This window comes from Chenopodium album, chromosome 2 (assembly GCF_948465745.1).
Source record: "Chenopodium album chromosome 2, dcCheAlbu1.1, whole genome shotgun sequence".
Lineage (NCBI taxonomy): Eukaryota > Viridiplantae > Streptophyta > Magnoliopsida > Caryophyllales > Amaranthaceae > Chenopodium > Chenopodium album.
The window spans coordinates 76,970,675-76,986,297 of NC_137835.1; the positions used below are offsets into that span (position 1 = coordinate 76,970,675).

The following is a 15,623-nucleotide window of genomic DNA, read 5'->3' on the forward strand; positions in this document are numbered from 1 at the left end:
TTGGGTGTCCGAGATCCGTACTCTCCAACTTGAGGGGGGTATTAGGAAAGATAATATTGTGAATATTTGGGAAATATATCTTGTGAATTTCTTTAGGTTATTTGGTCTTGCCCTCCAAGTAACCTAGCCTATATATATATTGTATGAGGCCGTTTATGAGGAATATAATTTACAGTGAACATTATTCAATATATTTTACATTTACGCATCACAATAACCTCCTATTGCTCAATTAACAACCTTATATGTGAAGTGGTCACCACATAGTAGAAGATTTTGTGTTATCGAATTGATAATTGAAGATGATTTAGAAATGGAACATTACTTGCCAATCTGACTACTAGTATTAATATAATATTGTAACTAACATTGTGTTTATAATTAGAAAATGAACATTAGTAGCGGTTTAAAGATAATTTATTCCATTGAAGTAGCTAACCCCATGTATTATTGGATGTATAGTTGGTCTTAATTACAAATTGCACGGTACTAAAAATTGCCCTACTTTGGCTAAGCAAATCAATTCGACTGGTCGTTTAAAGCTCGGTTTTCTTCTTCTTCTTTTTTTGTTTTTTATTTATTTTTTTAAAATTACAAATCTTATTGATTTGTTTAATTTCATTTTTAGTAAATTCCAAGTAATTAACAAGAATGTACCATTGGTAGAGAACTTCAAGATTTGTTTAATTTCATTTTTATTTATTCCGACTAGTTAATAAGAATGTACCATTGGCAGAGAACTTCAATATAGTAATGCAAAGTACGTTGTAAATTAAATTGAAGAGACCAAAGGGGGAATATGATCGATATATAGGGAATTTGTTTACATAGTTGTAAATATAAAATAATGATTTCTTGAAATTCTAATGAATTACTCCGTATACACGGTTCACATTTATTCAATTTCAGTTCATCTTCAATCAGTTCAGTTCAGCTTCAATCAGTTCAGTTCAGTTCAGTTCAGTTTAGTTCAGTTCAGCTTCAATCAGTTCAGTTTAGTTCAGTTCAGCTCCTAATTTCCCTCTCTCATAAAATATTCATTTCAGCTCAATTCAGTTCAATTCAGCTCCAATCAATTTAGCTCAGTTCAGTAAATGTAAACAGACCCGTAAACTTGTAAGTTAATTTGGGGACACTGGACACTTGGACAGTTCCTCGAACCCTTTTATTCCCCTTCCTTCCTAAGGTCTTTCATAAGACGAAGTACTTAATAGACCGGATTAATTAGTGCGGGGTTTCACGTCAGTCACTCGATATTAATTTTATAAAGTTTTGTGGTGAAAGAGTGGAGGGTCCCGGTTGCAAAGGTATGAGGCCCTAAGTTTGACTCCATAACATTGTTTGAAAAGTCAAGCTAGGTTGGTTCCTACATCCTTACATCCTTTGTTAAGGATAAAGTTATCCAGGAAATTGCACAGAAATTAATTCCATCAACAAACATTTTCATAAATTCACAACAAATAAACCTTTTTTTTTTTTTTTTTATCACTTTAAAAAACACTAAAACCCTCCTAATTTCTTACTTATAAATATATTTTTCACCAATTTTTTTTGCTACAATTTTAGACTGCAGCCTTCAATCAACCCTTCAAATTCCCACGTTTTTAAGTCAATTTGATGGGCTGTATTCCTCCTCCATTAATTATTATTGTCAATTAATTATTATTCAGACAAATTCTAAGCACAATTTATAACAATATTTAATCTTGTTATTGTCTTTTTCTGCTTTTCTAATTTGGGTATTTTCGTCAGTTTGTGTTGGGTTGGGTTGATTATTCAACTTCAATCAGCTCATAAATTTTTGTTTCTGGGTTTTTCTGGGTTTTTTAAATTAGTTGTTGAGAGTTTCTTGATTTTCATTTTTTATTTCAAGATCCAAGTTGGGTTGTACTAAACCATTTTCTCTCTCATATAAATGCTAAACATGTCTTCTTGTTTGTTAATAATCTGCTAATTTGGTTTTTTGACCAAAATTTTTTTGATATCAGATTATTTTCCCACAGTTTCCAGCAAGCAGAATCAGAGGTACTTTGTAAATTTTGCTTGATTTTTTGCATTTTTTTAAAACTATTTTTAGAAAAGTCAAATACCCATAAATTTTTGTGTTTGCAAAATTTTTGTTGTTGTGTAATTTGTCAAGAACCCTAGAATTAGTTGTTGATTGATAATTGATAATAGTATGATGGGTATGGAGGATGTAAATGTTGGTATGATTCCCACAAACCCTATCAGACAAGAGAGTTTAATTGCAGCTCATAATCTTTTAAGGGAATTAGAGGCTAATGATAGTCTAACTGATGATATGAAAAAGATTTTAGCTGATCTTGACTCAAAATTGTCTGCTATGGAGTTGAAAAATGATAGCAGTAATAGTAGTGAATCGGTTCCGATTTTGAGGGAAAGAGAGTTGAATGAGGCAAAGGAGAAGTTGAAGTCTGCCCATGATAAGATCATGGGTTGGGATTCTACCCTCGATATGATTTGGGAATCCGGCCCTGATAAGGCCGCGGAGTACATAGAGGCTGTTGAGAATGTCTTGTGTTTGGTGGAGTTGTTTAGGAGTTTGTGGATGAAGGGAGATGATGATCATGAAATCTCTCAAGCTGAGGATGTTTTGCAAGTTGCTATGCAAAGATTGGAAGAGGAGTTGGTGCATGTTCTTGGTCACCAAAGGCAATCCTATGTTCCGAGTGAGGTAGAAGAGGGTGATGAGCCGGAAGGTTCTGGTGAACAAGAAGATGTTAATTTTGAATTGATCGACCCTGAAGCCATTCCATTTATAAAGTCGATAAAAAAAGTCATGTTTGATGCAAAGTATGATCAGGATTTTTGTGCAGCATATGTAAAGACTCAAAAGGAAGCTTTGGAAGACTGCTTGATTGGCCTTGGAATGGAGACAGTTAGCATAGACGAGTTGGTCAAGATGGATTGGAACATTATGGCTTCCAAGATCAAGACATGGATTCTAGTGATTAGAACCGCGGTGCAAGTCTACTTTTTAGCTGAGAAGCGGCTGTGTGATGAGGTCCTTGGGAAGTCTGAGCCATATGCATCGCTTTGCTTGACCAACATCACCAAGTCTGCCATGACTTGCCTTTTCAATTTTGGCCATGCCATGGCCCTCGGACCCCATACACCGGAGAAACTCTTCTATATTCTTGACATGTACGAGGTCTTAGTAGAAATTCAGGAGAAGATCAATGAATTCTTCTCTGAAGAGGGTGGCTCATATGTGAAGACTGAATTCGAAGAAGTTAAGAGCAGACTTGGAGATGCTGCTCGGGCAACATTCTTGGGATTTGGTGAAGTTATTCTTTCCGATCCTACAGTAGACCCTTTCCCTGGAGGAGGAGTTCATCCACTTTCTAGCTATGTTATGAATTACATCATCGTCTTCCTTCCTGACTACTGCAAAACTCTCAACACCCTCCTTCATGAAAAGGATGAAGATGCAAATAATGTCATCACGAATCAAGTCTTACCTGAGAAAAGCTTGCTAGCTAAAAACCTTCGATCAATTGTCGCCAAATTGAAGTTCAACCTTGAGAAGAAGTCCCACCTGTACAGGGATGCTGCCTTGCAGCATATATTTCTGATGAACAATACGCACTACATTCAACAGAAAGTCATAAATTCTGAGCAACAGAAGTTATTTGGTGATGATTGGATCAGAACTCAGATAGTGAGCTATCAACAGCATGCTACTAGCTATGTGAGGAGTACTTGGAGTTCAGTTGTAGCCTCGCTTAGGGACGATGGAATTCCATCAGGGTCAGGTTCAGGAGTTAAGTTGGTCCTCAAGGAGAAGATCCGGGTTTTCAGTGTTGCATTCGAGGATGTATATAGGAGCCAGACATCATGGTCTATTCGAGATGAGCAGCTTAGGGAAGAGTTGAGGATTTCCATCTCTCAGAAAGTGATTTTGGCATATCAGAGTTTCATCGGAAGGCATAAAAAGTTCGATATTGAGAAGTATGTCAAGTATGATTCTGATGACTTGGAGAATTTGCTCAGGGATTTCTTTGAAGGGTCTCAAAAATCTTTGAACTCCCGCAGAAGATGAGTTTGATAAAGAAAAAGAAGAGAATTCGAAAAGTAAAGGAGTTGTAGACATTGTTTGTTTCTTTGATTGTAGCTATGCTCTCAGCCTCTCAGTTTTCTTTTCCTAAGGAGAGTGAGATGGCTGCTATTGTATGTCCTTTTTTGATCCTGTATTGGCCTAAACAATATACTTGTAATTTTAATGCATAGATTTTGAATGGAAAGCTGTGTTCTGTCACAATATTCTCAACTTCTGATGGATTTTGTTGAATTCGTCGTCTGCTTGATCAGGAAAAACTCAAAAGAAAATCAGTCTGTTTGAACTGATAAAATGTACTACGTATATTTGGTCAAACAGTCCTGAAAAAGTTTTATTTCTGAGAAGATGGAGTTGCTTGCCTAATGCTCTATGCTCTTGCTAGGCACATTGTAACTGAATGGAAACTCAATTCCGGTAACGTGTGATTTTTTGCATCAAATCAAGTGATTGCAACGTAATGTCGTAGTGAGTTAGATTAATTTAATGAACACAACAGACGTGCAGCCTAAAGCATCTGATATGTAACAAAACTGCAAATCTGCCAAAGGTTCAACACTACACGAAAAATGCTCAAGTTGTGCTTTGACATTTTAAAAGTGATGCAATTATAGGGTCCTCAAAAATTGATCGAATAGTCAAAAGGATTACCAAATACCATGTCCAAAAAGTTGGTAATGCTCTCTTCTTCTTTCCTTATAACTAACTGTAACTTTATCTGTACTTTTCAAGATACAAGTAGTGACATAATCCTAATTTCTATATGAAGCAATTTCTTCTCAGGTATATAAGGAGAAAAAAAAATTCAATGGGGGCCAAAATGGGGCTTTGGTGAGCTAGATAGATAGCGCCCCAAGCGAGGCGGACTATGGTATATTGGTATGGTGTGTATTAGAGCCGATATTACTAGAATTGTATCCGCAATGGACAATGACATAGCCAAATACCCTGGTATAAAAAAATAAGTAGATTATTTCGCGGTATAAAAAAAAGTGTTCAAACTAATCTAAAATTGCATGATTACTCTATAATTTTTGTAGATTTTATCCGCCACATGCCCACTGGCTCCATCTCCCCCAAATAGGCCATGTACAAGAGGTACTTTGTATTTATTAAATAAGTTTAAGATATTACTTATTAACAAAGATTCATTCACTCAATAATTTAAAGATTCTTTCAAAAAAAAAAAATTAAAATTTTTTGACCCGAACTCAATAATTAGTTAATCGTTATTTAACACGTTTTGAACTCTTGATTATTGAATCATATTCATGTATCAAGTGGCAATGGTAAGTGTCGAACAACTTGATTAACTTATATTTATTTTAGGTAGATCTGGCCGTGGTAAGTTATATTCATGTATCAAGTGGCAATGGTAAGTGAGTATTTGAGACAGCTATTTGACTTAGTAATGCTTCATTTAATTACAGTTGACCCAAAATGTCATAATTTCAACTTGCTAAAAATAAACTTATACAGTTAAACACAGCAAATTATACCAAATTACGTCGTAAAAATACTTGTAATTCCAAGTCTAGCAAAAAAGTGCATCAAGTACGAATAAAGTAAATAAATGTTCATACTACATAAAAAGTTACCAAAAAGCAAATTTAATTCTAGTAATTTATATTGTAATTTTATTAAAATGGAAATATTATTCCCTACACTATAAGACAAATTAAATTTGATGGTGACCAAAATAGCGAATAAAAATGGGGTGATTTACGAAAGTATGGTTATTTTAAAACTTATTTACACTTTTGCGTCGGAATGAAACTTAATTACGAATTTACTGTCCACGTAGGCTCGGATAAGTTTTTATTTTATTTTTTTATTTTTCAAAGTAAAACCGCTACCTCAAATAGCGGTTTATGTACTAAAACCGCTACTTGAGGTAGCAGTTTTACTCTTCATAAATTGATTAAATGTATCTTTACTTAGAGTACTAATGACAAATCGCTACCTCAAGTAGCGGTTCTAGACTATAACCGCTACTTAAGGTAGCGGTTTGTCTCTAAAGAAAAAAAATTACCCCCAAATGTATCTCCAAGCCTACGTGGACCATATTTTCGTAAATAAGTTTCATTCCAATACAAAACCGTAAATAAGTTTCTTAAAAGCTATATTTTTGTAAATCATCCATAAAAATGTTTTCAATCACTAGTAAAGACTAAAGAGTAAAAACTAGATGTCAACACAACCAACTATCTACCTTTATATTCCCTTGATGACGGAATTCAAAACAAGATGCCCATTTACTTACCTTTTAGAAAGCAATCTAATCTAATATTCCCGAGTTTTTAGAGAAGCCACGTAGGATTTAATTTTTTTAGCTCGCCACATAAGATAATAAATTTTAGTGGTAGTCAATTAAATACGAGATTATTAATTTCTTTTAGAATTAAATAATTTAAATGACACGTAAGCAAAATTGGTGAATGATGTTTCCCAGTTTAAATTAATTAAATATAAAATATTATCTTTTGATATTAGGAATTTTCTAAATATATAAGAAATTTTAGCACATAAATCTAATATATCATATCATATAACTAATATATAAAGCTAAACTTTTAGCCAAGCGACGAGACATCAACACCTGGCGTTCTAACTTTTTGCCAAGTGTCGCGCCATGTAGGATAGAGTTGTACAGAATTCAATTTGTAGGATAAAAAAGTTCGTTTAGAATTCTATTTTCAATCAAATTTGGATAGAATTTTAAGATAAAATGGTTAATTTAGAGTTTTATTTTCGATAAAGTACCAATATTTACAAATTGAATTATAATTTTATTCAAAAAATAATTACATTATAACTCTCATAAATTATCATATAATTTTATTTTTTGTATCATAATATTTTTTTGGAGCAAAGGAATTAGTTCAAAATGTACAACATCTATTATTTATAATATATTCTAATCAATTAAAATAATAATACTTCAAAATCTAATATAATTTTATTACTGTGTGTAAACCTACCCATCAATCGGTCGGATCACGAGTCATTTCGGACAGGGTCATTATTTCATGTTACGGGTAAAGAAATGTTTTCACCAATATTATTATTATAAGTCATTACATGCCTACTACATAGTTTAAATTGTCACAAAATTAAAACACCTAATTTCCTAACTAAATTTGTATCAATGATATGTTTTAAAATTTGACATATAGATTAAAAATTAATCTTAAAATTCAATAAACAACCCGGGCATCGCACGGGTACAAAACTAGTAACTAATATATAAAGCTAAACTTTTAGCCAGCCGACGAGACAGCGACACTTGGCAGTTCCCATTCAATTTGTAGGATAAAAAAGTTCGTTTAGAATTCTATTTTCAATCAAATTTGGATAGAATTTTAAGATAAAATTGTTAATTTAGAGTTTTATTTTCGATAAAGTACCAATATTTACAAATTGAATTATAAATTTATTCAAAAAATAATTACATTATAACTCTCATAAATTATCATATAATTTTATTTTTTGTATCATAATATTTTTTGGAGCGAAGAAATTAGTTCAAAATGTACCACATCTATTTTTTATAATATATTCTAATCAATAAAAATAATAATACTTCAAAATCTAATATAATTTTATTACTATGTGTAAACCTACCTGTCAATCAGGTCGGATCACGAGTCATTTCGGACGGGGTCGTTATTTCAGGTTACGGGTCAAGCAATGTTTCATCAATATTATTATTATTAGTCATTACATGCCTACTACATAGTTTAAATTATCACAAAATTAAAACACATAACTTCCTAACCAAATTTGTATCAATGATATGTTTTAAAATTTGACATATAGATCAAAAATTAATCTTAAAATTCAATAAACAGTCCGGGCATCGCACGGGCACAAAACTAGTATATATATAAAGGGGAGTTTTTTCCCGAGATTTTAGAGCGCCACATAAGATTTTTATTTTTAAAAAATTATTAGAGCGCCACATAGGATTAATATTTTTAAAACGCTACAATAGGATTATGCCACCTAAGATTAGTTAACGTGTCACGTAAGATTATAAATTATAGTTATATCCAATAAATAATTCAAGTGTCACATAAGCATAATTGACCAATGAGATTTTAATGGTTACATTAATTAAATACGAAATATTATCTTTTGAGATTATGAAGTTTATCTAATATTTTAAAACAAATACGGAGAAAATGATATATTACTACAAGTGTACAACTAATAAAATAACAAATGTAATCACATAAATATGAAAATATTTTTTTTAAAAAATAGATCGACCCGTGCATCGCACGGGCTTCATCTAGTATATATATATATACTAGTTTTGTGCCCCGTGCGATGCCCGGGTTGTTTATAGACTTTTAAGATAAAACTATTTTATAATTCAATTTGATTGAAAATAGAATTCTAAATTAACTTTTTTTTGCTATAAAATCTATCTATATTTATCGAACGTGGTACGACACTTGGCGAAAAGTTAAAACGCTAAATGATGATGTTGTCTTGTGGCTTAATTATAAGTTTATTATTTAAGGTGACGCGACACTGATTTTTATCTTATGAAGTCTATTTAAATCTATTTTATTTTATTGAAAATAAAACTCTAAATTAACAATTTTATCCTAAAATTTTATACAAATTTAATTCAAAATAGAATTCTAAACTAACGTTTTTTTTTTTTTTATCTTATGAAGTGTATTTAAATCTATCCAACGTGGCGCGACACTTGGCGAAAAGTTAGAATGCCAAGTGTCGCTGTCTCGTGACCTGGCTAAAAGTTTAGCTTTATATATTAGTTATATATGAATGATATATTTATTATTAAAAAAAAAATTAAACAAACCGTGCATCGCACGGGCTTCATCTAGTTTATCTAAAAAGAAAATATTAAGTTATTGTCTTTATTTAATTAGTAAAATAGTGTTAATGTGGTTTAGTTTTATTTATTATCTTGAGAAAGCGATTACTACCATTAAAAGAAAATTAAAAAAATAAATAGTTATGATGATATGATTTAGTTGGACAAAAATCTGGGATCTATATAACGTGTTGTTGGTGATTTTATTTTTTATTTTATTTTTATTTTTTGAAAAAATTGACAAATTGTGAATGCATGATTTTGACATATTTAGGTTGGTTTCATACTAATTTGGCACGACTTACTTAGTCTATAGTCAAGAGTCAATACAGGCTTGCTACTACTTAATTAGCAGCCTAAGAGAATGTGAACTACATTTTTGCATTCAATATGAAATTGATAAAACATGAACAAGACCATGGAATTGACAATATTTTTGTTAGTCTTGTGAAAGATAAGTGTTTTCTAATGTGGAATACTTTAATGTTAAGGAAATCTTGTAGAATACTGCTTATGGAATTTATTCTATAATAAAAACTTTTAAATAAAACGAACACATGACAAATATTGTACATCTACCGTAAAATTACTTTAGATGCGAAGTAATTTATTGACAAAGTTACTCTCTTTAAAGGAGTATCAAACAAATTAGTGTTATTGTTGGATTTTCAGTTGTTTTACCCATGAATTGGCTAGTATCAAAGTTCATTATGCCCTAACCATATGATTTTTTTTTCATCCCTTTATTTCATTTTTCTATAAGTTTACACTTTTTGCATTCTTTGTTAACTGGAATTAGGAGCATCCAAAAGGAGTACCATTTATCTTATCCATCTCTTTCAAATCACCTCTTTCATATATGCTAATAAAGAGCAGCAAAATTATTCGGAAGAATAATCTAATTAATAAGAGAAGCACATAATAAAGTAGATTCACTTCAAAATAAAATTATAATATCCCAAATTCATCCATATCTCTTATCTCTTAGAATATAAGAGGCTTCTGCAGGAATACAAATGCTCAAACAGCAATTTTGTAGCACTCTATGGAATAAAGGGTATGGATTAATACGTAGTAAAACATTTGTTGAGGCAAAAATAGGGATCAACACATTTACCACATGTTTTCCAGTTTAAATCATCAGCAATAAAAAAAAAATAAATAAAAAAAAAAATAGCCTGCAACATGGATTCTTCGCCGTTAAGCTCGTGTATGATGCGAAGTTTTAACCTTGTGAATTTAATGAAACTACATATAAACAATATGACATCTTAACAACATTCACAGCTGAACTTTGACAAAAGATACTGATACCAGGGCGCATATAGCTATACAAAAATCGGTCACGGCTGTTAGTGATAGGGAAAGGAATGAGGGGTTAAGGATTTTGAAAGATAAACAAGCTGAAGATATCCAGTGATGTAAGTCAGACAATATATATGAAGGAATAAAAAAAAAGCGACAAAATAACAGATTTTACAGCATGGATGCAGAAAATCAGCCTGTTGATGTAGAAAGAGGATGAAGAAAGTTGAAAGGAGAAGCACTGCTAGTTATTTCAAAATAGATATGTTTTTTCAACAAACATACTGCAGCCTAGTGAAGTCTCAAGGGCAAGGAGGGGGGTAGCAAAGTCCTAGGATTGAATCTCGTCTATATCTATGTCATTTGTGACTACTTATAGGCTATAGAATTATAGATCAAAATACACAGCATTGAGCTCAACCACTTTATGAAGTACAAACTTATCAACCATAGCAATATATAATATATATGCTTTCTTCAAGTATAACACTTAGATTCAAAAGGCTGGCCACTTACATTATACCAAAGTTCTGAAATGATAACTACACATAATACCAAATCCATGCTATAATACAGATAACACAAGCCCTCCAATGTCAGCAATAGAAAGGCTGGTATAAACAGACACTGGTTCACGGTTAAACTCATTTGATTAAAAAAAAAAAAAAAAAGCCATAGGGACAGATGAAGCAGGTATGAGATATCGATACAGCTGAGTTCACTCAAAAAGTCATTAGCTCCATTTTAAAGGCTTCTCCCTGCCTCCCTAGCCCCCCACCGCCAATAGACTTATGTCATAATCATCTCTGATTAACTACCAATAGTGAACTATATTGCATATATATTCAATCAATTCCTAAAACCTCAGCATATTCGAATTTCATGTTGTTTGATTACAATTTGGTCTACTAGAGTTTAAGTGGTAGTAACTTTGACCATGGCAGGATGCAGTTAAAAGTACGACTCAACAGAGTCAACATAAGTAACATCTCAAAAATCGTGTATTTTGTAAGGAGTTGAGATCACAATATAAAGGGCAATCTAACATGATCAACAGGTCACAAACGAAGAAACAATGTAACACACATAGAGTTCAGCTGAAAAAAATCCTTCAAAATTATTCTTACCAATTTACCATAGTACCTCCATGGAAGTTATTGCATCAATCTTGAAAGAAAATAGGACTTACAACTCTTTCAGTTTCTTTTTTTTTTTTTTTTTTTTTTTTTTGGTGGGCAGCAGTGCAGCACCACACTTCTAATACAGTAAAACCAACCAACAACCTTCCTGCAACTTTATTTGAACTGATAATTGAAAAAAGCATTACAGCTTCGCTGGCAAAATGACGTTTCATTCAAGTAAAGCCAAAAGTGCCAAATTATTTGATTGTAGGGGTGAACCACGAACATCTTATTAGTTGCAAAGGCGCTTCAAGCATCAAATACTAATATAACTGTTGTAGCAGACTTTCATGCTCCAGCAAATCCTTATCATAAGGCACCTCAATTACCCAGCTCCAAATATGTGGCAAATGATGGTATTGACTTCTTTTAAGCTCTCTAGTGTAATAGAAGCTGGTGAGCGCAGTACCATAGAGAATGCTTCCAATCTTCAGATAGACTTTCAAAGAATCTCCACAAAGATATCAGCCATTTAGGTACAATTGCCTCATTTGATTAACTCGAACCTTATCTGTTTTCAGTTACAGCCAGTGCCAACAAATTTTACTACTGAAGACCTTTCACAAAACAAAATTCTAGGATGATCCTTATAAGGGAGAAATTCTTCTTCAAGCATAAATGCATGTGTCAATCAATATATTTGCAGTGAATAAAGAACAAATTACTAAATTAGCGACCAAGCTATTGGCACCCGAGTATTGAAATCCAGCCACTGCTATAAAAATGATGCTAATCACAGGAAATATACAATACTAGAACATAACAAAATTTATGGAACATTGCACAACAAATTCTTCAAGTAAAAACCGAGTCAAGACATAAAACAATACCCCAAGCATGACAGATACGGGCAAAGCAGGCAAGGCTTTCTGATAGACAGCCAGTAACACCAGGGTAATTCCAAGACCGGCTATTATAGCCAAATAGCAGGCATACACTGTCATATAATCATACATTGCTGCCCTTCCAACCAAAACACTATAAAAGATGAAATCCCCAAGCCCTAGCTTAATAGCACCAGAAGATCCCAATCCAATCCCTTCAAAAATCATACTATCATCTGAAGCCATAACTCGGTCTGCATGCTGTTCAGCTCTTAATCTATGCTCAAGCAATGGCACAGAAGCATCCTGATCATAATTTACCACCCTTCCTTCTTCAGTACTCACCAAATCTCTCTCACTATGGCCACTTCCAACAGTTGGTAGTGTTCGATGATCCGTACTCGTCTCCAAATTCACCCCACTATTCAAATCCTCTTGTTGATCCCCATCACCCCTTCTCTCCCTCCAAAGCCTCCTCTGACCAACACCATCCGACTCATCCACGCTAACAGGACGAGCTTCATAAACTAATGCGGGTATATCTTCATCCCTAGATATAGCAAGTTCCACCAACAGGCGAAGCGGACCAATGGGCAACAACACAGCAGCTAAATCATACAATGACATGGCAACCAAAAGCACCCAAGTAGTCCATTCAGGCAACATAGTAAACCAATAAGCAACCAACACTCCAATCACAACCAAATAAGCTTGAGTCACTAAAATAGCCATCTTTGACATAAACACAGCCAAAACACCCACAATTGCAAAATTGAACAAAAGCACCAAAAATGTGATGATATCAATGTTCAAGTTCAATTTCTCAACCAACATTACAGCAATTTGACCACCCATAAACCCTAATACCATAAATGCAGAAAAACCCATATAATATTTCAAGAAACTGGTGCACCTAATATAGAATAAGAAGACCAAAAAGAAAGTAATTATAGTCACAATTACCACAAAAACAAGAGAATTTAAAAGGGCACCTTCAAATTTATCCCAAAATGAATCTGAGCTACTCTCATCGTAAGCTAAATTAGCTATTGTGATGATTGAATCAGAAGACGAAGATGATGAATCGGAACTTAGGGTTGATACCAAAATTACCACCAAGAACATGCAAATTGAAACTGGGGTTATGATTCGGACCAATTCTTCGCCTAAACTGTCGATTACGCTTGTGGGTCTTTCATTTCTGTCCATTTTTGGGTTGAATTTGAATCAAAGTTTAGGGTTTTTGGTGATCCAAATTGATAAGAAGGGCAAGTGTAGGATTGATTTGGGTCTTCTGTTTAGTTCCTTTTAAGTTTGACTAAGTTAGAGTTAAAAACTTAAAACTGTAAATTAACATGTCACAAGACTCAAAACTAAAATTACTTTCAAAAAAAAAAAAGGACTCAAAACTAAATTCACCAATCACCCATCTTGTTCAATCTTCCAAGCACTGTAATAATATTAACTTTCTAATTCTAATACTAATATCACCAATCAACCATTAGTAAAAAGTAATTTTAAGAGAATATACTACCTTCGTTTCATATTATTTGCAACGATGAGACATTTTTCCTCTCTACTTTATGTTAAATCGTTGCAAATAACATGAAACGGAGGTAGTATAATACTTCGTAGAATATCAACACCTGAAAAATACTACCTCCGTCCCTTAATACAATGCATCTTTCTCTTTATTATGCGAGGAATAAATGCTCAAAAGAGGCATTGTATTAAGGGACAGATGGATTAGTTTTAACATCACAACTTTTTTAAGAAAATGGATTTTACCAACACCTAACATATTCCGTTACGTGGGGTCCATGTTGCCACGTGTTTTTATACTATTAGTTTTACAAAAATAAAATAAAAGAAAAAAGGAAAAAACCTACAACCACCCAAATACCACCAGCCCACCACCATCAACATCGCATGCCCACCCCCACGGCTTCAACCCGCCGGTACCGTAACCCACCCCCTCCCTAGCCCAGACCACCGGAACTCATCCCCTACCCTTCCCGCATCCGTAAAACGAAACCCTAAATTCTAAAACGGCCACAATAGGCTAGTTGTGGTCGAAACTGGCCGGTTTTGGGGCTGACTAGTGATCGAAATCGTGGTCGATATTGGAGGATGAAATTTTCATCATACACCCAGGTAGTATTTTAGTGACTCAAGCTTATTTGGTTGTGATTGGAGTGTAATGACTATTGATAATAATATTAGTGAAAAATATATAACTTGTTCTACATGTCTACAAGTTATATATTTTTCACTAATATTATTACATGTCTACAAGTTATACATGTCTACAAAAGAACTTGTAGACATGTAATGACTATTGATAATAATATTAGTGAAAAATATTTCTTGACCCGTGACCTGAAATAATGACCCTGTCTGAAATGACTCGTGATCTACACACAGTAATAAAATTATATTAGATTGTGAAGTATATTATCTTAATTGATTGGAATGTATTATAAAAATGGATGTGGTACATTTTGAACTAATTCCTTCGCTCCAAAAAAATATTATGATACAAAAAATAAATTTATATGATAATTTATAAGAGTTATAATCTAATTATTTTTGAATAAAATTATAATTCAATTTCTACATATGAAATATTGGTACTTTATCAAAAATAAAACTCTAAATTAATAATTTTATCCTAAAATTCTATCCAAATTTGATTGAAAATAAAATTCTAAACTAACTTTTTTATCCTACATATTGAATTCTATATAACTCTATCCTACGTGGCACGACACTTAGCGAAAAGTTGGAACGCCAAGTGTCGCTGCCTCATCGCATGGCTAAAAGTTTAGCTTTATATATTAGTTATATGATTTCAGAAATATGTTCTTTTATAAATTCATGATGTTCTTTATAACTATATACGATGCTCATTCCGCTTTAATCCAGGTGTACCATGCGCATGGTACACCTAGGTGTATAAACCACTAATTGTTTGAGGAAGGGGGTTGCGATATAGCACTGGTGTGGCGGATTTGGCTGCAAGAAAGGGAGTGGTTGGGTCCCGATGGGGCTGGGTTAGGTTGGGAGAGGTTCCAATGCCGGCGATGGAGCAGGGGCCGGCGGCTAAGCTGGCTTAGGGCGGAGAACATGCCGACGGTGGTGGCTGGGTATTTTAAGATTATTTATTTATTTATTATTTTTTTAAAATTTTGTTAACCACATACAAAGCGCGTGTGGCACTGTGGACCCTAATTAACAAATTCTTGGATGGATACTGTTAAGTGGTGGTAAAACCAATTTTTGTAAAAAAAAAAAAAAAAAAAAAAAATTGGTGTTATATAATATTTTTTTTGGGGTGTTAAAAATCATTTTTGATTTTCTTTTATTATTATTATTTTTTTTCT

The 15,623-nt window shown here is 33.0% G+C and overlaps 2 pseudogenes; one reads left to right on the forward strand and one right to left on the reverse strand.

The window, feature by feature from the left end:
* The first annotated feature begins 1,429 nt into the window (after positions 1-1,429).
* LOC145601156 (exocyst complex component EXO70E2 pseudogene) lies at positions 1,430-4,265 on the forward strand (annotated as a pseudogene).
* Positions 4,266-12,114: 7,849 nt separating this feature from the next.
* LOC145588347 (presenilin-like protein At2g29900 pseudogene) lies at positions 12,115-13,853 on the reverse strand (annotated as a pseudogene).
* Positions 13,854-15,623: the final 1,770 nt, after the last annotated feature.